The 27,963-nt window shown below is 47.5% G+C and overlaps 1 long non-coding RNA gene across 1 annotated transcript in view; it reads right to left on the reverse strand.

The window, feature by feature from the left end:
* Positions 1–1,426: 1,426 nt before the first annotated feature.
* LOC129060156 (uncharacterized) overlaps positions 1,427–27,963 on the reverse strand; it is a 44,780-nt gene continuing 18,243 nt past the window's right edge. The window contains exon 4 of the long non-coding RNA XR_008526604.1: positions 1,427–1,530. This is a non-coding gene — a long non-coding RNA (uncharacterized LOC129060156). The remainder of the gene's footprint in view (positions 1,531–27,963) is intronic.

The raw sequence follows: 27,963 nt of genomic DNA on the forward strand, positions 1-27,963 counted from the left end.
GTGTGCACAATGCACACACACATGCACACAAGCACAGCAACACAGACACATGTGACACCACACACACATGCACACAAGCACAGCAACACAGACACATGTGACACCACACACACATGCACACAAGCACAGCAACACAGACACATGTGACACCACACACACATACACACAAGGACAGCAACACAGACACCTGTGACACCACACACACATGCACACGCAGCAACACATACACATGTGACACCACACACATGCATGCAGTGTGCATGATGCACACACACGCACACACAGCACCATGTACACATGTGACACCACACACACATGCACAGTGTGCACAGTGCACACACATGCACACAACCCCAAACACACTCACATCACAACTAAAAGACTGAGGCATTGTCGAAAGGAAACCTTCCAAAACCATTGTATCCGCGGTGATATTGCCTATAAATCTCAGTCCATGTATTCAGTATGCAATAACTATCACTAGCCTTATTATTGAAAATGCCATTTCTTTGTATTTCTGAGCTCAAATTTCACTAAGATTGGGGTAAACCTAACTTTAATTATTCTCGGGATGTATGCCTCAGTTTAGGAGACTTGCACGGGGCCAATAGGTTATTTACTTAGTATTTATATAATGCTTACCCGGTGTCAGTCACTGCTTCAAATGCTTTGTAAATATTAACTCATTTAATCTTCACAATAAATTCAGAGGGATGCGTGGTTTTATAAATGAGGAAGCTTAAGAACAGAGATGTGAAGTAACTTGCCCAAGGCGACATAGCATTAGGAAGGGAGTTGGCATCTGACATCCTTGCCTGGCCCAAAACTCATCCTCTCAGTCAGACCTCCTGAGGCCACCATCTGTCTGCTTGCTTGGCCTTCTAGTTACAACACCCACCAGGCTGGGCCCCAGTACTATTTTGTGAAGGTGCCTGTTGACCCGGTTTTCCTAAACATACCTTATATTCCTGTCTGATGCTTCTTTACTTCATGCCAGGAAGCAAAGGACTGTCTCCAATTGTCTCCAAATGCTTAAACCTCCCCTCCTCACACGGAGGAGGGGTCTCCATCTGTCATGGCGCTGGCAAGCACCAGGGTCCTTTTTCTATCCCACCCACTTCCAAGATGCCCTTTCCAAGACTTACCTGGTTTACAAACACTGTTCTTTTTTGTCTGAAAACTCCCAAGTTCTCCTGAAGACTTAGGCTTTGGGAAGACCAATTCTTGATATGCAGCTACTTCTATGTGAAGAGGGAGACGAGAAGGAGGAGGTGGCAGGGAGAGGAAAACCCCGTGTGTCTGCACATTCCAAAACACCCACAGCCGCAAACGGCAGATCTGATGTTTTATAGTACCTTTTTACGAAATGGTTGTGTTTCTTTCCTTCGTTCTACTGGCCCAAGTCCTAGGTGCTTACCACCAGCTCATGAGGAGGGCTCATTGGATGCTGCCGAGATTAGAAACAAGAGTCTTCCAAACCAAGGTTTCGACTGTGAAGTCATTTCTTGCTTAAAGGGCCAGTGGAATCTCCTTAAAAAGGAATGGAACATCTTAGCACTCTGTATCTATTGGCTGAGACGTATGCTTCAAAATAAATGTTTTCCTGTAAACGGGTCCTTACTAAGTGTTGGGGTGAGTGAATATGTGCTCTTGAAATGTGCTATGGTGGAATGAAAGCTTCAGTCACCTGCAGACATTTCCCCGGCGGAGATAAGCTTCTTCCAGTCCAGGCCTGGAGTTTCCCTTACTCCATCAGAAAGGAACCCAGACTGGTGATAATGACAAGTTGGCAGTGTGGCTTTCATGCACCAGGGCCAGTGATGGAAATACTCTATTACCCAAGGCTCGCAGAATGCTATAAACTTGGGGATGGAGGGGCCACAATACCGGAGGGAAAAGCATAAAGCAGCCTGGAGACAAGAAACAGACTCGCCAATCAAATGCTGTGCCTTTTCCCCTGTTCCCAGGATGGCTGCCCTCATGATTCTGGTGGAGTCCCTGTCATTCAGTGCCACTGTGCCAGGCTGGCAATGCCGGTGCTCTACATTAGATAGAAGGACAAAGAAAGATTTTAATTTAGTGTCAGAGTAATGAAAATGCCTTCTTCCATGGAAACTGTAACACTGGCAAGGTTTTAAGTGAATGGAATCAGATATTTAAAAAGGAGTTGCCAAAAGGAATTAGGAAATAATGCTTCAAAAACATTTTAAATGCTGCTTAGTAGAGGCTCAGTTTTTACCTAATCAAAGATATGTTTTCCTCATATATTTAAATAATTTAAAATATGTCTACATGTACTAATTATCTATATTTATCTATCTGAATTTTTTCCTCAATGACCAATATACAATGAGTGGTATATACTGCATGTGTACTGTTTTAAAGACATACTGTATATTTAGGAAAAGGGGTTTCACATTTCTGCCACTTTGTGGATCCCTCTGCTTGGCTATCTTTTTAAATTTATAGGCCTTATTTCCCATTAAGACTGGAACACCTTCCAAAATATTTTTTTTTAGACATCTATAATAAGACGAAATAACAGTAGTGGCAAATTCACTGCGCCCTTGAAGTATGTGTTGGAGCTCTCTCTTTGCAGGGGTAAACCAGTCGCCAAACAGATCACCTGCACAGAAAATCCTTTGCTCATTTTGTGGATCTGAGTTGCTGCCAACTTTTCCGTGTGTTCATGTTCAGAAGGAGAAGCAAGGTGGCCCTGTTAAAAAGTCCTACATGGCATTTGTCAAGGATGTTCTGCTCAGGAGAGAGACTGAGGCTTCAGGTGCAAAAACCCTGCAGGCTGGGAAAGTGCAGCTCGAGCTGACCCCTTGTTTGGGGAGCTGATGAAGGCACATGCCACAGGAATGAGAAAGCTACTCCTTAAGCATCAGTAACAGAAGGTGTCATGTGGATAATATAGAGGCTGAAAAATCATAAGATTATTTGGGTGTCCCCACCCAAATCTCATCTCGAATTCCCACATGTTGTGGGAGGAATCTGGTGGAGGTGATTGAATCATTGGGGCAGGTCTCTCCTGGGCTGTTCTCATGATTGTGAGTGGGTCTCACGAGCTCTGATGGTTTTAAAAACAGGAGTTTCCCTGCATAAGCTCTCTTCTCTTGTCTGCCACCATGTGAGACGTGCCTTTCACATTCCGCCATGACTGTGAGGCCTCCCCAGCCACACACAACTGGTCCATTGAACCTCTCTTTTGTAAATTGCCCAGTCTCAGGTATGTCTTTATCAGCAGCGTGAAAACACACTAATACAGGTAGGTTCAGACAAAGAGTCGTTGGCTCCACATGGCGGCAGCTCCTACGCCTCCTGCCTGAGCTGAGGGTCTGTGGCTGCAGGCCCAGCTCAGGAAAGGAGCTGCTGGAAACTGGAATGATAGGAAATAGTCCCATCTACAGTTTTTCTGGTCATCTGTTAAAAAAGACTTTAATGCTTACAAGATAACTATTATTGGTAGTAATAGTCTAGGCCCATGACATTCTTTAATATTTGGGAGTATCAGAAATTTAAAGATTAGACTTAGTTATAAATAGAATATTTATTTAGGAACTTAGAGACATCTGGGCATTTCATGTCATGAAAGTAACAAAACCCTCCCTCTTTGCACGGCTCCAGTACGAATCATGACTGCTGTTGGAGAGGCTCTGATACGCTGTGCATGCAGATGGTGCCCGAGAGCCAGGGAACAGCGGCATCTCACCCAGGCTTTCTCCTCTCCATCTGGCAGGTGCCAGCTTCTAACCACCATCGGCTGCCATGTCCACTGTCATCTGTTTAGCTAATGGACAGGGAGCACCTACTGTGGGCCAAGCCCCCGACAGGCACCAGAGATTGGGTGGAGACAGACAAAACCAAGCACAGACAAATTCAATTAGTTGTTTTATGGAGGAAAGAAACAAGGACCACGCATGAGAACAGCTTGTTCTTGACATCTTCAACCAGACACTGAGGTCAGCTCTCGTCAGCAGCTGGGTCTCCTTGAGGTTGACTGGATGGAGAGGTTGTCTGCATTTCACGTTTTAATTAATTTTTAAAAGTTACTTAGATGAATTATTTCATTGGCTATTTCTCATCCTGTGCCAATAGACAAATTGTGAAGCCCAACAGCATATATATTTTAAAATGCAGTTACAAAAAAGCATAAATATGAAAACAAAAACAAAACAACTAACCATTATTGATTGTGTCATACTAAAACACTGTTTTAATTTTGTGGTATGTTTTGGGGAATTTTTCCAATTTATTCTCTGAAATAATGTTGTATTCAGAGCATACACCAAAAATAGGAGCCTGTTTTTTATCCATTTAAGATTCTCTCTCCAATGTCTATCTATTGCTCATTTGCTGAACCTCTTGTCTCTTTGACTAACAGTATTTATTTTAAAGGTCTAATGAAAATTTCAAAGCAGTTATGAATAATGAGGTAATAGATGAGTATAAGCCACTAGCAGAAGACATGAAATGTGGCAAATGCTGCAAAGCAAAGGCTTTACTTCCTTCGCTGCCTTCTCCCATTCCTCAAGTTATCACTGACTGCATTGGTGTTTATTCTTCCCAAACATCTATTTGTATTTTACTACAAACGTATGGAGGCTTGTGCAATATTTGATATTGATCTATTTTTTTAATGTGTATAAGGGGAATCTTACATTATACATTTTTCATGACTGGCTTCGTATGTTAAACATGTTCCTCGTGAGAATAATTCAGGTTGAGGTGTGTAGATACTGTTTATTTATTACCACATCAATGAATGCATTACTATTCACACAGTCTCCTGTTTTCATATACTTTTACTTGTTTCCAATATTTCATCCCATTAAACCCTTGTGGAAGGACTTCTTCTAGACTGGAAATCTAGGAGTGGAATAGCCGGGCCCCGGAGCCACAGGAACGCACTGGAAATCTAGGAGTGGAATATTTGGGCTGTGGAGCCACAGGAACACACTGGAAATCTAGGAGTGGAATATTTGGGCTGTGGAGCCACACGAACGCACTGGAAATCTAGGAGTGGAATATTTGGGCCCCGGAGGCACAGGAATGCACTGGAAATCTAGGAGTGGAATATTTGGGCCCCGGAGCCACAGGAACGCACTGGAAATCTAGGAGTGGAATATTTGGGCCCCGGAGCCACAGGAACGCACTGGAAATCTAGGAGCGGAATATTTGGGCCGTGGAGCCACAGGAACGCACTGGAAATCTAGGAGTGGAATAGCTGGGCCCCGGAGCCACAGGAACGCACTGGAAATCTAGGAGCGGAATATTTGGGCCCCGGAGCCACAGGAACGCACTGGAAATCTAGGAGTGGAATATTTGGGCCCCGGAGCCACAGGAACGCACTGGAAATCTAGGAGTGGAATATTTGGGCCCCGGAGCCACAGGAACACACTGGAAATCTAGGAGTGGAATATTTGGGCGCCGGAGCCACAGGAACGCACTGGAAATCTAGGAGTGGAATATTTGGGCTGTGGAGCCACAGGAACGCACTGGAAATCTAGGAGCGGAATATTTGGGCCCTGGAGCCACAGGAACGCACTGGAAATCTAGGAGTGGAATAGCCGGGCCCCGGAGCCACAGGAACGCACTGGAAATCTAGGAGTGGAATATTTGGGCCGTGGAGCCACAGGAACGCACTGGAAATCTAGGAGTGGAATATTTGGGCCGTGGAGCCACAGGAATGCACTGGAAATCTAGGAGTGGAATATTTGGGCCATGGAGCCACAGGAATGCACTGGAAATCTAGGAGTGGAATATTTGGGCCGTGGAGCCACAGGAACGCACTGGAAATCTAGGAGAGGAATAGCCGGGCCCCGGAGCCACAGGAACACACTGGAAATCTAGGAGTGGAATAGCCGGGCCCCAGAGCCACAGGAACACACTGGAAATCTAGGAGTGGAATAGCCGGGCCCCGGAGCCACAGGAACGCACTGGAAATCTAGGAGTGGAATATTTGGGCCCCGGAGCCACAGGAACACACTGGAAATCTAGGAGTGGAATAGCTGGGCCCCGGAGCCACAGGAACACACTGGAAATCTAGGAGTGGAATATTTGGGCCCCGGAGCCACAGGAACACACTGGAAATCTAGGAGCGGAATATTTGGGCCGTGGAGCCACAGGAACGCACTGGAAATCTAGGAGCGGAATATTTGGGCCCCGGAGCCACAGGAACGCACTGGAAATCTAGGAGCGGAATATTTGGGCCCCGGAGCCACAGGAACGCACTGGAAATCTAGGAGCGGAATATTTGGGCCCCGGAGCCACAGGAACGCACTGGAAATCTAGGAGCGGAATATTTGGGCCCCGGAGCCACAGGAACGCACTGGAAATCTAGGAGCGGAATATTTGTGCCCCGGAGCCACAGGAACGCACTGGAAATCTAGGAGCGGAATATTTGGGCCGTGGAGCCACAGGAACGCACTGGAAATCTAGGAGTGGAATATTTGGGCCCCGGAGCCACAGGAACACACTGGAAATCTAGGAGTGGAATAGCCAGGCCACGGAGCCACAGGAACGCACATCTCCAACTTCAGACGCAGCCACGTTGTCTCCCAGTCATTGCAGGAATCGCACTCCCAGGAATGTGGAACAGTTCCCTTAAGCTTCTCCAGGTTTCTATTTTGTTCATAAACTTACTTATTAGTCCAAATTCTCCAGAAAAACAGAACCAATAGGACGTAGAGAGATATAAGAGGAGATGGATTACGAACATTGGCTCCTATAACTATAGAAGCTGAGGAGTCCCATGACCTGCCGTCTGCAAGCTGGAAAGATTCTGGTGTAGCTGAGTCTGAATCTGAGGCCTGAAGGCTGGTGAGCTGCTGGTGTTGACTGAGGTGTCCAAGACCAGAGAACCTAGAGCTCCAGTGTCCGAGGGCAGGAAAGGATGGGTGTTCCAGCCCACGAAGAGAGAGGGAGGGAGGGAGAGAGAGGGAGGAGGGAGAGAGAGAATGTGTATTTCTTTTCCCTGGTAAAGTCGAATATCCTGTACTCAGTTTACTGATTCAAACATTAATTTCATCCAAAAGCATCCTCACAGAGACATCCACAATAACATCTTACCAACTTTCTGACCATCCCTCAGCCTAGTCAAGTTAACACATAAGATTAGCCATCACAATTATGTTGCTTTAAAAGTACTGACATAACGAATTGTGATATCTTGTAGCATAATTTTCATCATCTTTTTGTCTTCTTTCTTTTGTGCCTGTATTTTTGTGACTACTTTATGACCTTTGTTCTTTATTATAAGGCCTAGTCAATCTTGCCACATTTTGTAAAAAAAAATCCTGCTGAGATTATAATGAGAAGGGCATGAAATCTATAAATTATTTGCAGAGTTTTGAGATCTTCACAATATTGAATCTTTTATCCATGAACATGGTAAATCTTTCCATTCACTTATCTGTTTTTAATATGCCTCAAAAATTTGTAATTTTCTCCATTTGTATCTCATGAACATTTTGTTAGTTACTTTCTATTTTTATGGGTTTTTTTTCTGTTACATGTAATGTTTCTAAGTCTTCAGTTATTCTTTTTGATGGTGCAAGGGAGTATAATGGAATTTTAACTGTGATTGATAACTATTTTAATTTTTCCTATTAATCTATTTAGAATAGTGCCTGCTCTATATTGAATACTACATAAATGTTTGTTAAAAAAGTAAGGAAAGCTGCTCGTTCTCTAAGTTAACTCTCGGGTAGCTCGGGAGTGATTACAACATCCTCTCTTCCTATCCTGCACCTTGTGTTCCCCGCTCAGTGCTAACATGCACTCTAGCATAACACCAAATAGAAGCTGGGGTCATGAGCTTCCTTGGTTTCATCTGAAGTCTTCTGGGGAATGTTGCTTCCATGTCACTGTAAGTTCTGATATTTGACATGGTTACTTTAGTTAGCCATACCTTATTGGAATAAGAGTGTTCCTTTATATTTTTAGTTTGCTAATTTTTTTTAATCTCACCATGTAGGATTTTTTTCTCCTTGATTTTGTTGCCATAGTAAATTTTGAAAAGCATTAATAGGTTTTCCAACGTTTTTGTCTTCTTGACTTTGAATGTACTCAACTATGTCATGATGTAAATATTTTAGTATATTTTTTCTGGATTTTCTTTCTTAACATTTTGTTTATTACTTTTGCATCTATATTCATCAATAAGTGACATGTAATGTTTTATTTTTATGCTATATTTTGCTGGGCTAAGATTTTGATATCATATTCAGTGATTTGGGGAGTGTTCCTCATTTCCCGGTCTCTGGAAGAATATGTGTGGTTATACAGTTATTTGCTCATTTAATGAATACTAGAACACATCTCTAAAAAAACTCTGAGCTGGGGAGATATTTCTTTTCTGTGTATACACTTTTAACATTTATTTCCATTAATAGTCATAAAGAATATTTGGTGAGGATTGAAAGGTGCCGAGGATCTGTCTGAAAACTGAATGCAAAGGACAAAGCGACAGCAGACAGGGAAGGGGAGATGTGAGACGGGGCAGGGGAGACGTGAGGCGAGGCAGGGGAGACATGAGACGAGCCGGCTCGTAAACGCTTCTAACGGGGAAAACAGACGAACACCTGTTAAGGCTTCATGGCTTCATGGCTCCCAGGCGCTTGAGAAGTATACTTCTCCAAACACCTTAGGTTGGTTCTGTTATCTTCCTTCTACAGATAGGGAAACTGAGGCATGGCACATTTAACTAAGAGGTCTTGGATCCCACAGTCCTTAGTGGTGGAGCCAGCATTTAAAACCAGGCAACCTGACACCCCAGCGGGTGCTCTCAACTCTGTCTCACGTTTTTTACCGAGGGTGCCTGTGACCAGCACGCTTCAGGAGGTCACTCCCTGGTGCTGAAGGAAGGCACAGGCCTTCGGGGATCAGTAAGTGACCGGCAGTATGTACATGTCATAGCACACGCCTGTGTACAGTCTTGTGAATTTCAAAGCATCCAGGATGAAGTTAGGGAGCCAGAGGGAAGGAACCAAATTCCAACTGCTTTCAGAAAGAAAGACACTAACTCAAAAAGCAGCGGTGCTCAGGTTGGCATGAAATCGTATTGGTTGTTGCATCCTGGAGGCAGTGGGGTTAGATGTGTAAAGATCGGAGGAACGGTGACAGGCACCTCTGGCTTGCCAAACACTTTCACTGTCTGAACTCAAGAACCAAACAGATCTGGATTTCATGGTATTGCCCAATAGCAAACTGGCTATCAGGTTCCAATTACACTCACTTTCTTCATCCAAAGACACCAGAAACACTTGTGTCCAAAAAATTAAATTTATTTAACTTTCTGAGACAAAGAAGAGTGGAATTAAGATGAACCAGGAAACCCTTTCAATAAGGGGGAGTGGAGGGGCTTCTGATAGGATGGGGGCTTGTGCTAGGTGATCCCAAGGAGAGATTAAGGAGAGGGGAGCCAATGCTTGATGGGTGAAGATACCTCCATACATTTCATCCCGAGAGGGGAGATTCGAGTGGGGTGTGCGTGGCCACGGATGAAGTGGCAGCCATCCCTGTTAGTCCGAGGGGGCTGCCGGGTGGTGTCTGATGTGTGGTGGGTTTGCCTCCCTCCTGCTCCAGGCCCTGCCGTGGTTTGGTCTCAGCTCAGCATCGCTGCTGCCCTCTGAGCCTGGATGGTCCTCAATTAGGAACAGCGAGATCTGGCTGTCGGCAGAGCATTTCCTCTTTCTGAAAATCCAGGGGTTACACAGACTCAGACACCACAGTTTCTGCCTCGAATTCAGGCAAATTGGTTTGGCAGAAAAAACATATAAAATGTAAATTTGCATTCTTTCTTCATAATGTTTTCTCTTTGTTTCAGATAGGAATAGAAGCCCTTTTCCATTTATTGATTTAGAGGGTTTTTTTGTTTCCTGTTTGTTTTCAAGACAGAAAATAACTTGTGGTTTTAGCCTAAGACTAGGCCTGGTAAAGAGTTGATGCTCATGACTTAGAGGCAGAGGGAAGGGAAGAAGATGGTGTCAAGGAAGGAGAAAGGAAGAGGAAATCTTCCCGTAGATGAAAATGAAGAGAGTTCGGTGATCCTGTGAGTGGGCGACTGGAAATTTCTTGAGGGCAGAGATTATGTCTAATTCATTTTCCCCCAAAATAGCTAAAGAAATAACCAAACAGAGTAAGTGTCCAATGAATATGTATTAATGCAAATATTTATGAAATGAAGAAGGAAAGAAACAGGATATAGATGAACCCAGATTCATTAAAAAGTGCGTGATCCTGTAATGAGGTAGGTCCTGATAAAAACTGAATAACAAAGGAAAAAGTATTCCAACACCAAAGTAAAATCTGCAATTAGAAGCTAGGAAGAGAAACAGGGCCAATGCTTAGCTGCCTTCTTGGGCTTATCTTCTTTAGTGTAGATGGTTTGGAGGTCTTGGACAGGTTCCTGGGAACTACAGTAATCTGGCGCCACCTCTCACATGTGCGATTTGCGAGGGGGTCTGTGCCTGCACTGCTTTTTAATTTCAAGCTCATATTTTTCAAAAGTATCTACTATTATATATCTGGCTCTGTGTCTCTCCACTTTTTTCAGAGCCTTTGCAGTGTTTACGTCTTAACGTGTTTGAAGAGTTTTTCTCCATGTATTTGACACAGTGGCTGATGCACCCTTCATTTGATGCAGCCAACGTTAACCATGTCACAGTGTTCCAGACGTTTAAAAAGACGTAAGGAATTTAAATCAGGGCATTGCTTTAACAGAAATCATACACGTAGTGATGTTGAGGGATCAGAAGTTTGGGAAGAACGTGATTTCTCTCCGGAAAAGTCATCTCCGGAGTCCTGAGACCTGCAGCACAGCGTGGAGATAGGGTCCAGGCTCTCAGTGTCATTTTTGTTTCTTACCTCCTCAGCTCTTAGAGAGCTGAGCCTGAGCAAGTGGGGAGGGGCTCTTTGGAAGGACTGGGAAACTTCAGTTTAAATAATCCTATAATTAAATCATGACTCACTGCACGTCTACTGCATGCCTGGCAGTACAGATGCATTCCCCATCCAGTACCCGAGGGACCCTCTCTGTGGGCACCTCACTCATTCCCCAGCAGTGGGGCTGGCCACCTGAGCAGCTGGCCTCTGGCAGGACCAGGACTGAAGAGATGTCTGAAGTTAAATGCTAGAAAGTCCAATTTGCTAAAATCATTAAAAGAACATGGATGTCTACCAGATTGCAACAGTGTTGGTTACTACAATACAGTGACTTATTTAAGATAAAGTGGAACTGGGCACGGTGGCTCACGCCTGTAATCTCAGCACTTTGGGAGGCCGAGGCAGGTGGATCACATGAGGTCAGGAGTTCTAGACTAGCCTGCCCAACATGGTGAAACCCCGTCTCTACTAAAAATACAAAAATTACCCAGGCGTGAAGGCATGCGCCTGTAGTCTCAGCTACTGGGGAGGCTGAGGCAGAAGAATTGCTTCAAAATGGGAGGCAGAGGTTGCAGTGAGCCAAGATTGCGCCACTGTGCTCCAGCCTGGGCAACAGAGCAAGACTCTCTCAAAAACGAAAAAAAAAAAAAAGATAAAATGGTACCTCAACATCTTGTTAATAAGGCTGAACACTTCTTTACGAGTTTATTTATTCTTTTTTTTTTACTTTAAGATGACAGTCTGGCTTTGTCGCCCAGGCTAGAATGCAGTGGCGCGATCACAGCTCACTGTAGCCTCAACCTCCTGGACTCAAGCTATCCACCCGCCTCAGCCTCCCAAAGTGCTGGGATTACAGGCGTGAGCCACTGCACCCGGCCCACTTACTCTGAAAATATGTTTTTGCTTACATTCATTTCCTCTTTAAAAACTCAGGTTTGTAAGGAAATTAAGGATTCTGCATTTTTACAAGTGCTCCAGGTAATTCTGATTCTCAGTTCCGAATTAAGATCTTCTGGATTACAGTAAAATGAAACACTGTTCAGAACATAAGAAATGCTTCTCTAAGGTGGGCTTCGTTATCTCCTTTTTGCACACAGGAAAATTGAAGCTCAGTATTAAACTAAGTTGTCCGATGCGTAGTTAGTGGCAGGGCTGTGCTTTACACCAGGTCTGTCTGACTCAGGAGCTGATTTATTCCCAACATACACTAAATATTTTCTAAAAGAAAGCCAGTAACTAAGATCCTTTGCATCCACTAAACAGAATATAAAGCCAAGCTTCATATTTTAAAAAGTCTGGGTTTTAAAATAGATTATTTTATAAGCCAACTGGTTAAAAAGTTCTGATGTAACTGCATGAAAATTCTAACATATCTTGTCATCTTATGATTTGATAATATCTGGTTTGTTGGAGGAAAAGAGAAAATCCATAATTGGCTGTTGAGAAACTCGAGATGGGACTTGTACTCATTAAAGCTGAGGATCAGGAGGGCTTATGCCCACAGCCGCTGGGCCCCAGGATGCCGGACACGTTCACCCGTGACGCAGGATGAGTTCACTTCTTTGTTAATAAACCCGTCACACGAAAACTGCTTCTCACCTCTGCTGTAAGAGAGGGTCGGCAAAGGCGCAGCTGTGGGAGAGTGTCACAAACTGGTTCACAGATGCCAGGGGCCCAAGACACAGAGCCACATTTCACTCGGGTGTCATTTGCCCAGTGAAGAGTTAAATGTGTGTTCCCTACTGAGAAACAGGAGGCTATTTCTCACTTGGTAAATGTCAACATGACCTGAGTGGACAGTATTATTCTCACTCTCCTGTCCAGAGCTCGCAGAGAGTTTGACCATTTTCCAGAAGAGTTAAGTGACCTGGCATTAAAATGACCTTTTATAGGTTCAAGGCAAAATCAATCAATCCTGAGAAGTCATTCTAACCTCTCATCCTGCTGGTAGTTCTCCTTTCATGCTGAATTCCCATGTAACTGACAAAGTTACAGCAAAGGAGGTAGAGACCCAGCTGTCAGTGGGAGCCATTCACTGCTAAGTGCCAGTCTTTGGCCAGCAGTTCTTCCTTGCCTGGTGCCTGGCTGCAGCTAGTAACATCTGTGACTGACCCTAGGGATCCTTGCCTGGTGCCTGGTACAGTCGGCAGCCTCTGTGAGTGACCCTGAGGATGAAGCACCCAGCAGTGGTGAAGGAAGGTCTGTTAATGACCAGAATGTGGAGAGACCAGCAGGACGAGAAGCAGAGGTGGCAACAATGCTTTCCACACTTTCTTGCCTCGTGGTCTCATTTTTCTCTCTGCCCTTTAACCCAGGAGAGTGTTCTCTACTATTTACAACTAAACTCGGGGCTCTTGGCCTTGTTTAGCTTTCACCAACAGTCTTGGCGGATTCAGGCTTTCACCCATTTCATTCAGGAGAAGCCCAAGATTTCATTAAAACTGGGGTTTTACAAACTTCCAATGACAGAGCCTAAATCATCGTCAGTGCTGATGGGTTGGATCCTCTCATGGGGCGTCTGATCCATGTTTACTGGGTGCCTGCTATGTCCTCTCCACCAGGCCTGCAGCTCTGCAAAGAAGAAAAACCTGGCTCATGCTGTCAGGGAGTGTGGGAAAGCCATGGAAAAGTTCTCCTGAAAAGTAAACACACGCAGCTTTAGGAGACGACCATTAATAATTAAAATGCGTGAACTGCTTTTCATGTGTGAGCTGACTGCTGTCACTCATGTTGGTCCTCTGCAGTGCAGTCCTAGCCTGTTTTGACCCCATTCCTATAAACACCGCAGGAAGGCACTATTTAGCTTGGTATTTGTGCCACTTAAACATGTTCCCGTTAAGCACATATTTGTGGTAATTGGGCATAATCCACTTAGTTTAGGTTTCTCATGAAAAACGTGTGGAAGGATTCTGTGCCTCAAGCCTTGATGGGTCATGTGCAGTGGAATCAGAACTGTATCCAATGCACTCACACGCACAGTGGAATCAGAACTGTATCCAATGCACCCACACGCACAGTGGAATCAGAACTGTATCCAATGCACTCACACGCACAGTGGAATCAGAACTGTATCCAATGCACCCACATGCACAGTGGAATCAGAACGGTATCCAATGCACTCACACGCACAGTGGAATCAGAACTGTATCCAATGCATTCACATGCACAGTGGAATCAGAACTGTATCCAATGCATTCACACGCACAGTGGAATCAGAACTGTATCCAATGCATTCACATGCACAGTGGAATCAGAACTGTATCCAATGCACTCACATGCACAGTGGAATCAGAACTGTATCCAATGCACCCACATGCACAGTGGAATCAGAACTGTATCCAATGCATTCACATGCACAGTGGAATCAGAACTGTATCCAATGCACCCACATGCACAGTGGAATCAGAACTGTATCCAATGCACTCACATGCACAGTGGAATCAGAACTGTATCCAATGCATTCACATGCACAGTGGAATCAGAACTGTATCCAATGCACCCACATGCACAGTGGAATCAGAACTGTATCCAATGCACTCACATGCACAGTGGAATCAGAACTGTATCCAATGCATTCACAGGCACAGTGGAATCAGAACTGTATCCAATGCATTCACATGCACAGTGGAATCAGAACTGTATCCAATGCATTCACATGCACAGTGGAATCAGAACTGTATCCAATGCATTCACAGGCACAGTAGAATCAGAACTGTATCCAATGCATTCACAGGCACAGTGGAATCAGAACTGTATCCAATGCATTCACACGCACAGTGGAATCAGAACTGTATCCAATGCATTCACATGCACAGTGGAATCAGAACTGTATCCAATGCACTCACATGCACAGTGGAATCAGAACTGTATCCAATGCACTCACATGCACACAGCGGAATCAGAACTGTATCCAATGCACTCACATGCACAGTGGAATCAGAACTGTATCCAATGCACCCACATGCACAGTGGGATCAGAACTGTATCCAATGCATTCACACGCACAGTGGAATCAGAACTGTATCCAATGCACCCACATGCACAGTGGAATCAGAACTGTATCCAATGCATTCACAGGCACAGTGGAATCAGGACTGTATCCAATGCATCACACGCACAGTGGAATCAGAACTGTATCCAATGCACTCACATGCACAGCGGAATCAGAACTGTATTCAATGCATGCACATGCACAGTGGAATCAGAACTGTATCCAATGCATCACACGCACAGCGGAATCAGAACTGTATCCAATGCACTCACATGCACAGCGGAATCAGAACTGTATTCAATGCATGCACATGCACAGTGGAATCAGAACTGTATCCAATGCATCACAGGCACAGTGGAATCAGAACTGTATCCAATGCACTCACATGCACAGTGGAATCAGAACTGTATTCAATGCATGCACATGCACAGTGGAATCAGAACTGTATCCAATGCATCACACGCACAGCGGAATCAGAACTGTATCCAATGCACCAACATGCACAGCGGAATCAGAACTGTATCCAATGCATTCACAGGCACAGTGGAATCAGAACTGTATCCAATGCACCCACATGCACAGTGGAATCAGAACTGTATCCAATGCATTCACAGGCACAGTGGAATCAGAACTGTATCCAATGCACTCACACGCACAGTGGAATCAGGACTGTATCCAATGCACCCACATGCACCGTGGAATCAGAACTGTATCCAATGCATTCACATGCACAGTGGGATCAGAACTGTATCCAATGCACTCACACGCACAGTGGAATCAGAACTGTATCCAATGCACTCACACGCACAGTGGAATCAGAACTGTATCCAATGCACCCACATGCACCGTGGAATCAGAACTGTATCCAATGCATTCACACGCACAGTGGAATCAGAACTGTATCCAATGCATTCACATGCACAGTGGAATCAGAACTGTATCCAATGCACCCACATGCACAGTGGAATCAGAACTGTATCCAATGCATCACACGCACAGTGGAATCAGAACTGTATCCAATGCACTCACATGCACAGTGGAATCAGAACTGTATCCAATGCATTCACACGCACAGTGGAATCAGAACTGTATCCAATGCACTCACACGCACAGTGGAATCAGGACTGTATCCAATGCACCCACATGCACCGTGGAATCAGAACTGTATCCAATGCATTCACATGCACAGTGGGATCAGAACTGTATCCAATGCACTCACACGCACAGTGGAATCAGAACTGTATCCAATGCACTCACACGCACAGTGGAATCAGAACTGTATCCAATGCACCCACATGCACCGTGGAATCAGAACTGTATCCAATGCATTCACACGCACAGTGGAATCAGAACTGTATCCAATGCATTCACATGCACAGTGGAATCAGAACTGTATCCAATGCACCCACATGCACAGTGGAATCAGAACTGTATCCAATGCACTCACACGCACAGTGGAATCAGAACTGTATCCAATGCACCCACACGCACAGTGGAATCAGAACTGTATCCAATGCATCACACGCACAGTGGAATCAGAACTGTATCCAATGCATTCACATGCACAGTGGAATCAGAACTGTATCCAATGCACCCACATGCACAGTGGAATCAGAACTGTATCCAATGCACCCACACGCACAGTGGAATCAGAACTGTATCCAATGCACTCACACGCACAGTGGAATCAGAACTGTATCCAATGCACCCACATGCACAGTGGAATCAGAACTGTATCCAATGCATTCACAGGCACAGCGGAATCAGAACTGTATCCAATGCATTCACAGGCACAGTGGAATCAGAACTGTATCCAATGCACCCACACGCACAGTGGGATCAGAACTGTATCCAATGCACCCACATGCACCGTGGAATCAGAACTGTATCCAATGCATCACACGCACAGTGGAATCAGAACTGTATCCAATGCATTCACATGCACAGTGGAATCAGAACTGTATCCAATGCACCCACATGCACAGTGGAATCAGAACTGTATCCAATGCACTCACACGCACAGTGGAATCAGAACTGTATCCAATGCACCCACACGCACAGTGGAATCAGAACTGTATCCAATGCATCACACGCACAGTGGAATCAGAACTGTATCCAATGCATTCACATGCACAGTGGAATCAGAACTGTATCCAATGCACCCACATGCACAGTGGAATCAGAACTGTATCCAATGCACCCACACGCACAGTGGAATCAGAACTGTATCCAATGCACTCACACGCACAGTGGAATCAGAACTGTATCCAATGCACCCACATGCACAGTGGAATCAGAACTGTATCCAATGCATTCACATGCACAGTGGAATCAGAACGGTATCCAATGCATCACAGGCACAGTGGAATCAGAACTGTATCCAATGCACTCACACGCGCCCAGCGGAATCAGAACTGTATCCAATGCATTCACACGCACAGTGGAATCAGAACTGTATCCAATGCATCACACGCACAGCGGAATCAGAACTGTATCCAATGCACTCACACGCACAGCGGAATCAGAACTGTATCCAATGCACCAACATGCACAGCGGAATCAGAACTGTATCCAATGCACCAACATGCACAGCGGAATCAGAACTGTATCCAATGCACCCACATGCACAGTGAAATCAGAACTGTATCCAATGCATTCACACACACTGTGGAATCAGAACTGTATCCAATGCATCACACGCACAGTGGAATCAGAACTGTATCCAATGCACTCACACACACAGTGGAATGAGAACTGTATCCAATGCACCAACATGCACAATGGAATCAGAACTGTATCCAATGCACCCACACGCACAGTGGAATCAGAACTGTATCCAATGCACCCACCCTGCTTAATACCCACCTATGACATGTCCATCTCAATGGTGTCCAATGCACCCACCCTGTTTAATACCCACCTATGCTGTGCCCATCTCAATGACACATACATGTGTCAGAAAGTAGCTGTAATAGCATGTATCTGGTATTTACGGTTTGGGCTGTTTTGCCTGGTATTTCTCTTACCAGAAATTACAGAATGTCCTTGGCGATGGCTCCTGCACACTTTCCAAGTGTGGTGTTGAAGGAGCAGCTTTTTAATCAGTTTCATGATGGGGAACCTTTTCTTTTCTGCAGTTTTCCCTGAAGAAGGTGGCTCTGTGCTGTTCTGGTTTTCTCTTTGTCTCAATCTCTATCCCTTTTTGAGTTGTCTTTGCAGGTTTGTTTTATATTTGTGGTTATAGAAATGCAATTTAAACCCCACTGGATGAGAAGACATACTTTATATTTGGAGTTGAAGCTCTGGGCAGATCCCACTGGGCATAACAGGGATGCCCTGATACTTCCTGTGGCTGCCATTGGTGACGTCCTGCCCTCCACTGGATGACATCATGCTGGGGTCATGGTTCCCATCCATGGTCAAGAGACCCTGTGCCTTACACACTGCTCCTCTGAGATCCACTGAAGAGGATGGAGGAAGGGACAGCAAGGAGAGAGGGAAGCAAAGTACTGGATTTGTTTTTATACATTGGGCTTCCATTTGTGTTTGAAGTAAGGATTCTATAACACACACACACAATTATAAAATCACAACATCAGGATAACCCAGGATGCCTCACTAACCCGTGAATAAAGAGACAGGGTCATGCTAACAATAAAAGCCCAGATTGTGCGGGAGTTTAAGACATCACATCTTGGCCCTCTGCAAGATGACTGTCTCACACAGGCTTGGAAATGGTTTGAGCCAACTAGCTATGGAGCCATAACTCCTACCTGCATGGCACAATTCCTCAGATTCCAGAGCAGAAGGCTGCCTGGCTGGACGTCAGAGTGGAGACCTCCCTTGCCTCCCTCGTCTCTCTGGGTCAGGCACTATCAGAGGAAACCAAGGCTGTGCACTTGTGCCCGGATGGCCTCTCAAGTGTTGGTGCCATTGGAGAAGCAGAAGCACACATTTTACAGAGTTTGGAGGCACAGGGACCACAGAGCCCCCGTATTGAGCTTAGAACTAAATTGATGTTTATCAAAAGACTTCCCTTAGGAGTTGGAGTACATTTTAAAATCCCTTTTTTCTATGCAGTTTAAAATATAATCCAATCCCTTAAATGCTCTCCTTGTTATTCCTCACTATGTATGCCACTGTGGGGTGCCCGGTGCACAGGGTCTGGGGTGTGCAGTCAGCCCTCCTGTGATAGAAGGTGGTGGGAACACCAGGTGCACAGGGTCTGGGGTGTGCAGTCAGCCCTCCTGTGATAGAAGGTGGTGGGAACACCAGGTACACAGGGTCTGGGGTGTGCAGACAGCCCTCCTGTGATAGAAGGTGGTGGGAACACCAGGTACACAGGGTCTGGGGTGTGCAGTCAGCCCTCCTGTGATAGAAGGTGGTGGGAACACCAGGTGCACAGGGTCTGGGGTGTGCAGTCAGCCCTCCTGTGATGGAGCGTGGTGGGAACACCAGGTACACAGGGTCTGGGGTGTGCAGTCAGCCCTCCTGTGATAGAAGGTGGTGGGAACACCAGGTGCACAGGGTCTGGGGTGTGCAGTCAGCCCTCCTGTGATAGAAGGTGGTGGGAACACCAGGTGCACAGGGTCTGGGGTGTGCAGTCAGCCCTCCTGTGATAGAAGGTGGTGGGAACACCAGGTACACAGGGTCTGGGGTGTGCAGACAGCCCTCCTGTGATAGAAGGTGGTGGGAACACCAGGTACACAGGGTCTGGGGTGTGCAGTCAGCCCTCCTGTGATAGAAGGTGGTGGGAACACCAGGTGCACAGGGTCTGGGGTGTGCAGTCAGCCCTCCTGTGATAGAAGGTGGTGGGAACACCAGGTACACAGGGTCTGGGGTGTGCAGTCAGCCCTCCTGTGATAGAAGGTGGTGGGAACACCAGGTACACGGGGTCGGGTGTGCAGTCAGCCCTCCTGTGATAGAAGGTGGTGGGAACACCAGGTACACGGGGTCTGGGGTGTGCAGTCAGCCCTCCTGTGATAGAAGGTGGTGGGAACACCAGGTGCACAGGGTCTGGGGTGTGCAGTCAGCCCTCCTGTGATAGAAGGTGGTGGGAACACCAGGTACACAGGGTCTGGGGTGTGCAGTCAGCCCTCCTGTGATAGAAGGTGGTGGGAACACCAGGTACACAGGGTCTGGGGTGTGCAGTCAGCCCTCCTGTGATAGAAGGTGGTGGGAACACCAGGTGCACAGGGTCTGGGGTGTGCAGTCAGCCCTCCTGTGATAGAAGGTGGTGGGAACACCAGGTACACAGGGTCTGGGGTGTGCAGTCAGCCCTCCTGTGATAGAAGGTGGTGGGAACACCAGGTACACAGGGTCTGGGGTGTGCAGTCAGCCCTCCTGTGATAGAAGGTGGTGGGAACACCAGGTACACAGGGTCTGGGGTGTGCAGTCAGCCCTCCTGTGATAGAAGGTGGTGGGAACACCAGGTACACAGGGTCTGGGGTGTGCAGCCAGCCCTCCTGTGATAGAAGGTGGTGGGAACACCAGGTACACAGGGTCTGGGGTGTGCAGTCAGCCCTCCTGTGATAGAAGGTGGTGGGAACACCAGGTGCACAGGGTCTGGGGTGTGCAGTCAGCCCTCCTGTGATAGAAGGTGGTGGGAACACCAGGTACACAGGGTCTGGGGTGTGCAGTCAGCCCTCCTGTGATAGAAGGTGGTGGGAACACCAGGTACACAGGGTCTGGGGTGTGCAGTCAGCCCTCCTGTGATAGAAGGTGGTGGGAACACCAGGTACACAGGGTCTGGGGTGTGCAGTCAGCCCTCCTGTGATAGAAGGTGGTGGGAACACCAGGTACACAGGGTCTGGGGTGTGCAGTCAGCCCTCCTGTGATAGAAGGTGGTGGGAACACCAGGTACACAGGGTCTGGGGTGTGCAGCCAGCCCTCCTGTGATAGAAGGTGGTGGGAACACCAGGTACACAGGGTCTGGGGTGTGCAGTCAGCCCTCCTGTGATAGAAGGTGGTGGGAACACCAGGTACACAGGGTCTGGGGTGTGCAGCCAGCCCTCCTGTGATAGAAGGTGGTGGGAACACCAGGTACACAGGGTCTGGGGTGTGCAGTCAGCCCTCCTGTGATAGAAGGTGGTGGGAACACCAGGTACACAGGGTCTGGGGTGTGCAGTCAGCCCTCCTGTGATAGAAGGTGGTGGGAACACCAGGTACACAGGGTCTGGGGTGTGCAGTCAGCCCTCCTGTGATAGAAGGTGGTGGGAACACCAGGTACACAGGGTCTGGGGTGTGCAGACAGCCCTCCTGTGATAGAAGGTGGTGGGAACACCAGGTGCACAGGGTCTGGGGTGTGCAGTCAGCCCTCCTGTGATAGAAGGTGGTGGGAACACCAGGTACACAGGGTCTGGGGTGTGCAGTCAGCCCTCCTGTGATAGAAGGTGGTGGGAACACCAGGTGCACAGGGTCTGGGGTGTGCAGTCAGCCCTCCTGTGATAGAAGGTGGTGGGAACACCAGGTACACAGGGTCTGGGGTGTGCAGTCAGCCCTCCTGTGATAGAAGGTGGTGGGAACACCAGGTGCACAGGGTCTGGGGTGTGCAGTCAGCCCTCCTGTGATAGAAGGTGGTGGGAACACCAGGTACACAGGGTCTGGGGTGTGCAGTCAGCCCTCCTGTGATAGAAGGTGGTGGGAACACCAGGTACACAGGGTCTGGGGTGTGCAGACAGCCCTCCTGTGATAGAAGGTGGTGGGAACACCAGGTACACAGGGTCTGGGGTGTGCAGTCAGCCCTCCTGTGATGGAGCGTGGTGGGAACACCAGGTGCACAGGGTCTGGGGTGTGCAGTCAGCCCTCCTGTGATAGAAGGTGGTGGGAACACCAGGTACACAGGGTCTGGGGTGTGCAGTCAGCCCTCCTGTGATAGAAGGTGGTGGGAACACCAGGTGCACAGGGTCTGGGGTGTGCAGTCAGCCCTCCTGTGATAGAAGGTGGTGGGAACACCAGGTGCACAGGGTCTGGGGTGTGCAGTCAGCCCTCCTGTGATAGAAGGTGGTGGGAACACCAGGTGCACAGGGTCTGGGGTGTGCAGTCAGCCCTCCTGTGATAGAAGGTGGTGGGAACACCAGGTGCACAGGGTCTGGGGTGTGCAGTCAGCCCTCCTGTGATAGAAGGTGGTGGGAACACCAGGTACACAGGGTCTGGGGTGTGCAGTCAGCCCTCCTGTGATAGAAGGTGGTGGGAACACCAGGTACACAGGGTCTGGGGTGTGCAGTCAGCCCTCCTGTGATAGAAGGTGGTGGGAACACCAGGTACACAGGGTCTGGGGTGTGCAGTCAGCCCTCCTGTGATAGAAGGTGGTGGGAACACCAGGTACACAGGGTCTGGGGTGTGCAGTCAGCCCTCCTGTGATAGAAGGTGGTGGGAACACCAGGTACACAGGGTCTGGGGTGTGCAGTCAGCCCTCCTGTGATAGAAGGTGGTGGGAACACCAGGTACACAGGGTCTGGGGTGTGCAGTCAGCCCTCCTGTGATAGAAGGTGGTGGGAACACCATGTGCACAGGGTCTGGGGTGTGCAGTCAGCCCTCCTGTGATAGAAGGTGGTGGGAACACCAGGTACACAGGGTCTGGGGTGTGCAGTCAGCCCTCCTGTGATAGAAGGTGGTGGGAACACCAGGTACACAGGGTCTGGGGTGTGCAGTCAGCCCTCCTGTGATAGAAGGTGGTGGGAACACCAGGTACACAGGGTCTGGGGTGTGCAGTCAGCCCTCCTGTGATAGAAGGTGGTGGGAACACCAGGTACACAGGGTCTGGGGTGTGCAGTCAGCCCTCCTGTGATAGAAGGTGGTGGGAACACCAGGTACACAGGGTCTGGGGTGTGCAGTCAGCCCTCCTGTGATAGAAGGTGGTGGGAACACCAGGTGCACAGGGTCTGGGGTGTGCAGTCAGCCCTCCTGTGATGGAGCGTGGTGGGAACACCAGGTACACAGGGTCTGGGGTGTGCAGTCAGCCCTCCTGTGATAGAAGGTGGTGGGAACACCAGGTACACAGGGTCTGGGGTGTGCAGTCAGCCCTCCTGTGATAGAAGGTGGTGGGAACACCAGGTACACAGGGTCTGGGGTGTGCAGTCAGCCCTCCTGTGATAGAAGGTGGTGGGAACACCAGGTACACAGGGTCTGGGGTGTGCAGTCAGCCCTCCTGTGATAGAAGGTGGTGGGAACACCAGGTGCACAGGGTCTGGGGTGTGCAGTCAGCCCTCCTGTGATAGAAGGTGGTGGGAACACCAGGTACACAGGGTCTGGGGTGTGCAGTCAGCCCTCCTGTGATGGAGCGTGGTGGGAACACCAGGTACACAGGGTCTGGGGTGTGCAGTCAGCCCTCCTGTGATAGAAGGTGGTGGGAACACCAGGTACACAGGGTCTGGGGTGTGCAGTCAGCCCTCCTGTGATAGAAGGTGGTGGGAACACCAGGTGCACAGGGTCTGGGGTGTGCAGTCAGCCCTCCTGTGATAGAAGGTGGTGGGAACACCAGGTACACAGGGTCTGGGGTGTGCAGTCAGCCCTCCTGTGATAGAAGGTGGTGGGAACACCAGGTACACAGGGTCTGGGGTGTGCAGTCAGCCCTCCTGTGATAGAAGGTGGTGGGAACACCAGGTACACAGGGTCTGGGGTGTGCAGTCAGCCCTCCTGTGATGGAGCGTGGTGGGAACACCAGGTACACGGGGTCTGGGGTGTGCAGTCAGCCCTCCTGTGATGGAGCGTGGTGGGAACACCAGGTACACAGGGTCTGGGGTGTGCAGTCAGCCCTCCTGTGATAGAAGGTGGTGGGAACACCAGGTACACGGGGTCTGGGGTGTGCAGTCAGCCCTCCTGTGATGGAGCGTGGTGGGAACACCAGGTACACGGGGTCGGGTGTGCAGTCAGCCCTCCTGTGATGGAGCGTGGTGGGAACACCAGGTACACAGGGTCTGGGGTGTGCAGACAGCCCTCCTGTGATGGAGCGTGGTGGGAACACCAGGTACACGGGGTCGGGTGTGCAGTCAGCCCTCCTGTGATGGAAGGTGGTGGGAACACCAGGTACACGGGGTCGGGTGTGCAGTCAGCCCTCCTGTGATGGAGCATGGTGGGAACACCAGGTACACGGGGTCGGGTGTGCAGTCAGCCCTCCTGTGATGGAAGGTGGTGGGAACACCATGTACATGGGGTCAGGTGTGCAGTCAGCCCTCCTGTGATGGATGGTGGTGGGAACACCAGGTACACGGAGTCGAGTGTGCAGTCAGCCCTCCTGTGATCTGGAAGGTGGTGGGAACACCATGTATATGGGGTCAGGTATGCAGTCAGCCCTCCTGTGATGGAGGGTGGTGGGGAACACCTGGTTCATGGAGTCTGGGGTGAGCAGTGCCCCTTCCTGTGGTGGATGGAGGATGGTAGGAACACCCAAGGTGCAGACTGTGCCTCGTGTGGTTCCTGAAGTGATGTCTTTTCCTCCCAGTCCCCGATTCTCAGCTGTGTGTGTTGTCAAGGAGTCAGTGCCTTCTGCTGGCCAAGGGGTCTGGAGTGCATGTTCCTCCTGCTCACTCAGTCCTCCCTCAGCTCTTGCAGCTCTGCACCCCACGGTCTCTGTCTGACACCTTGTCCCTTAGAGAAACCCTGCACCATGCTGTGTGCCGGCTGGCCTCTCTGTGGCTCAGATGCATGGCGCTGGGGACCAGAGGAGTGTGCCTCCTGCCAGTAGCACTAAAGCCACGTGGACACACAGAGGCTCCTAAGTGATGCTTGAGCCTCCTCCCGCTGGCTGAGACATGCCGCCCTGTGACCTAGGTCGGGAAGGCCAAGACACCCCAGCAGCCCACGCACCACCCACCAGTTCCTCGCTTTCCCTCAGCTCACAGGCATGTCCGTCCTCTCCAGGAACACACCTGAGCTGTGTGTCTGGCGGTCTCACTCCTCCTCCTCCCATTCGTGGTGACGACAGTGTAAAGATCTGTGTTCCAGGCACAGTAGTAGGTGCGGTGGCTATGGTTTCCCCACAATTTTGAGAAAGTTACTGTTGTTTTCTTCATTATGCAGAAGAAGCTGAGATTCAGAGAAGTGAAGTCAGCTGCTTAAGACCTCAGGTGTAAGGACTGATGGGACTGGACACAGCACGCTGTTCACCACAACTGGCCTGCACCCTTCAGACCTCAGGAGAACCCAAGGAGGCAGGTGCGGCTCTTAAGCACGTTCTGCTGACAGGGACACGGAGCTACAGAGGAACAAAGTCGCCCACAGGACAGCGACAGGCTGGGAGGCATCGGGTGAACCCAGCAGGGCAGCTCCCGAATCTGCCCCTAAACTAGGGGCTGGCGCCCGTGGTCGTTGCAGCCCACCCCACAGATATTTCTGTCGACAGTTTTACTGCACACAGCCACAGGCATTCACTCCACATATTGTCTGTAGCTGCTATCAAAGCTGTAGCAGCTGAGTTGAATAATTGCAACCAAGACCGCAAAGCCTAAAATACATATTTCGGTCCTTTAAAGGAAAAGTGTGCTGACCCGGTCCAAAGCACCAGGTTGTACTGCTCCCGCTACGCGGCAGGCCTTGACCGCGGACAGAGTATTTTTATCTACACTGTGGAAAGATATCTGAGGTCCTCTCGAAAAGCTCAGTGCCCTACTGAACATGGGCAGCAACACCTTCACTGAGGGGTGACAGCTGGAGTCGTGACTGAACCTCTGGGGTGACGGCAGAGGCCGTCTAAGCTGTATATCCAGATGCACAGTTTTAACACCTGCAAGAACGCAATCTGCATCACAGCTGCCGAGGCCTGGGTCCTGCCACACTTCCACTTCCACGAGGGGCACGCAGGGGCCAGCTGGGGCTGGACAAGGGGAGACGGACGGATGATGGACACCAGAGGCACACAGGGGCCAGCTGGGGCTGGACAAGGGGAGACGGATGGATGACGGACACCAGAGGCACGCAGGGGCCAGCTGGGGCTGGACAAGGGGAGATGGACGGATGACGGACAGCGCTCTCCACTGACAATCCTCCACCCCTGACCACCTAGACCCACTGACTGGCCGTTATCACTCCTGCTTTTATTTCCTTTGGGATAAGTTCTTTCCCAGGAGGCTCCTAGATTCTTTTTCAAGCAAGATTTTAGCAGGTGCCTCCCATCAATCTTTCAGATGCATTCGGATGTGGATGAGCCTAGCAGAGGCTCGAGTTAAGACAGCCACTACCCTGCACGTCCCAGTGCCAGAGACTTATGTCAGAGCTCCTTGAAGATTCACAGCGCCCAGAGTGCTCCTAAACAAACAGTATTCCCTGGTTTCTAACAGAAGCAAATGCAAATCCTCTCTGAGGAAGAGCATTTCTTCGGCCCATTTTGTATGTCTGTGTAGCAAGGCGAACCACAAAGAAGCTCACAATTAAAAATTACCAGAGAAACCGGAAAAAGTGGCACCAGGAATGAGAGTCACAGAAACCAGACCAAAAATGAGCCCAAGGAAAGAGACTATTAAAAATAACCAGACATAATTAGAATAGATAACTTTTAGAAATTAGAAAAAATCAGTGAATTAAAAACTCAATAGTTGTTAAAACGAATGATGAGAGAAGTAAAATAGAAGATTTCTCTGAAGAAATTACACAGAGATACCCAGAAACATAATGAGATGGTAAACATAAAAGAGGTTAAAATATATAAAAAGTCGATTGAAAAACTCTAGCTTAAGTTTAAGCTGTGCCACAGATGAGAGAGTAAAGGGAATGGCGTGAAAGCCATATTATGGAAGAACTAATATTAAGAAAATTTAAAAAAATCCACACTTATGCATATTCTAATAAAACTTCAGAACAGCAAAAACAAAGAGAAGATCTTAAATACAGCTACAGAGACATGAGAAACATCTCTAATGAAATAATTCAACTGCCCAAAGATTAGTGAACAGAAACAATGAGAATTAGGAGACAGAAGAATAACCTTTTCCAAGCACTGTAAGAAAAGAAGTACCAACTGAAGATGCTGTACCTAGCAAAATTAGCTTCAAGAATTATAGCAATATAAAGACATTTTAGATAACAAAAAACTGAGTTACCTAAAGGGAGAACATTATTATTATATATAGTGCTAAATGATTATTTTGAAGGATTTCAGTAAGGAGAAAATAATCCTAAAAACAAGTAAGAGAAAAGAGAGTGATGATTCTGTGACTAAATGTAAACAACCATAATGATATAAATAATAATAAAATAATAATATATCTTGGCATTTTAAAAGATATGCAACTAAAATACAAGGAAGCAATTGCAAATAAATTGGAAGAATGGTTAGTGAAATTAAAATTTCCTAATGCCAAAGTCCAGTCTTCCTCTTGAAAAGGTTTAAGTTATAGATTTCTTTTCTTGTATTTTCTTTGGGGGTTTTGGTATCAGGATAATTCTGAGCTTATAAAATAAGTTGAAAAATTTTCCCCTCTTTTATTTGCTGGAAGAGGTTGTATAAAATTGCTGTTAGCTCTTCTTTAAATGTCTGTTGGAATCCTCCAGTGAAATCATGTGGGCCTGAAAATTTCTTTTTGGGAGATTTTTAGTTAGGCTTCAATGTCTTTAATGTTTATAAAACTCTTCTAATTATCTGTTTCATCTTGGTTGAGATTTTTCAGTTTGTGATTTTCAAGGAATTGGTTTATTTCTTCCAAGTGTCAAATTTATGAACATAAATTGGTTGTTGCAGTCCTTTATTTTATTTAGATCATGGTAGGACCTGTAGTGATATCACTTATTTCACTCCTGATATTTCTGGTTTGTATCTTCTCTTTTTTCTTTTGTCAGTATTGCTAGAGTCTATTAACTTTGTTGATTTTTTTTTGAAGAAACAGTTTTAGGTTTTGTTAATTTTTTTCTATTAAATTTCTATTTCAGTTTCACAGATTTTGCTCCCTATTATTTCCTTCTATCTACTTGATTTTAGTTTATTTTGTTCTACTTTTCTACTTTTTTTGAGGCACTCACTTAGATAATTGATTTGAGACCATTACTGTTTTGTAGTATAAGCAATTCATGTTATAGATTTCCCTCTTAGTACTGCTTTAGCTCTGTTGCACATATTTTGAAATGCTGTATTTTCATTTCATTCTATTCTA

Source organism: Pongo abelii, chromosome 5 (assembly GCF_028885655.2).
Source record: "Pongo abelii isolate AG06213 chromosome 5, NHGRI_mPonAbe1-v2.0_pri, whole genome shotgun sequence".
NCBI classification, from domain to species: domain Eukaryota; kingdom Metazoa; phylum Chordata; class Mammalia; order Primates; family Hominidae; genus Pongo; species Pongo abelii.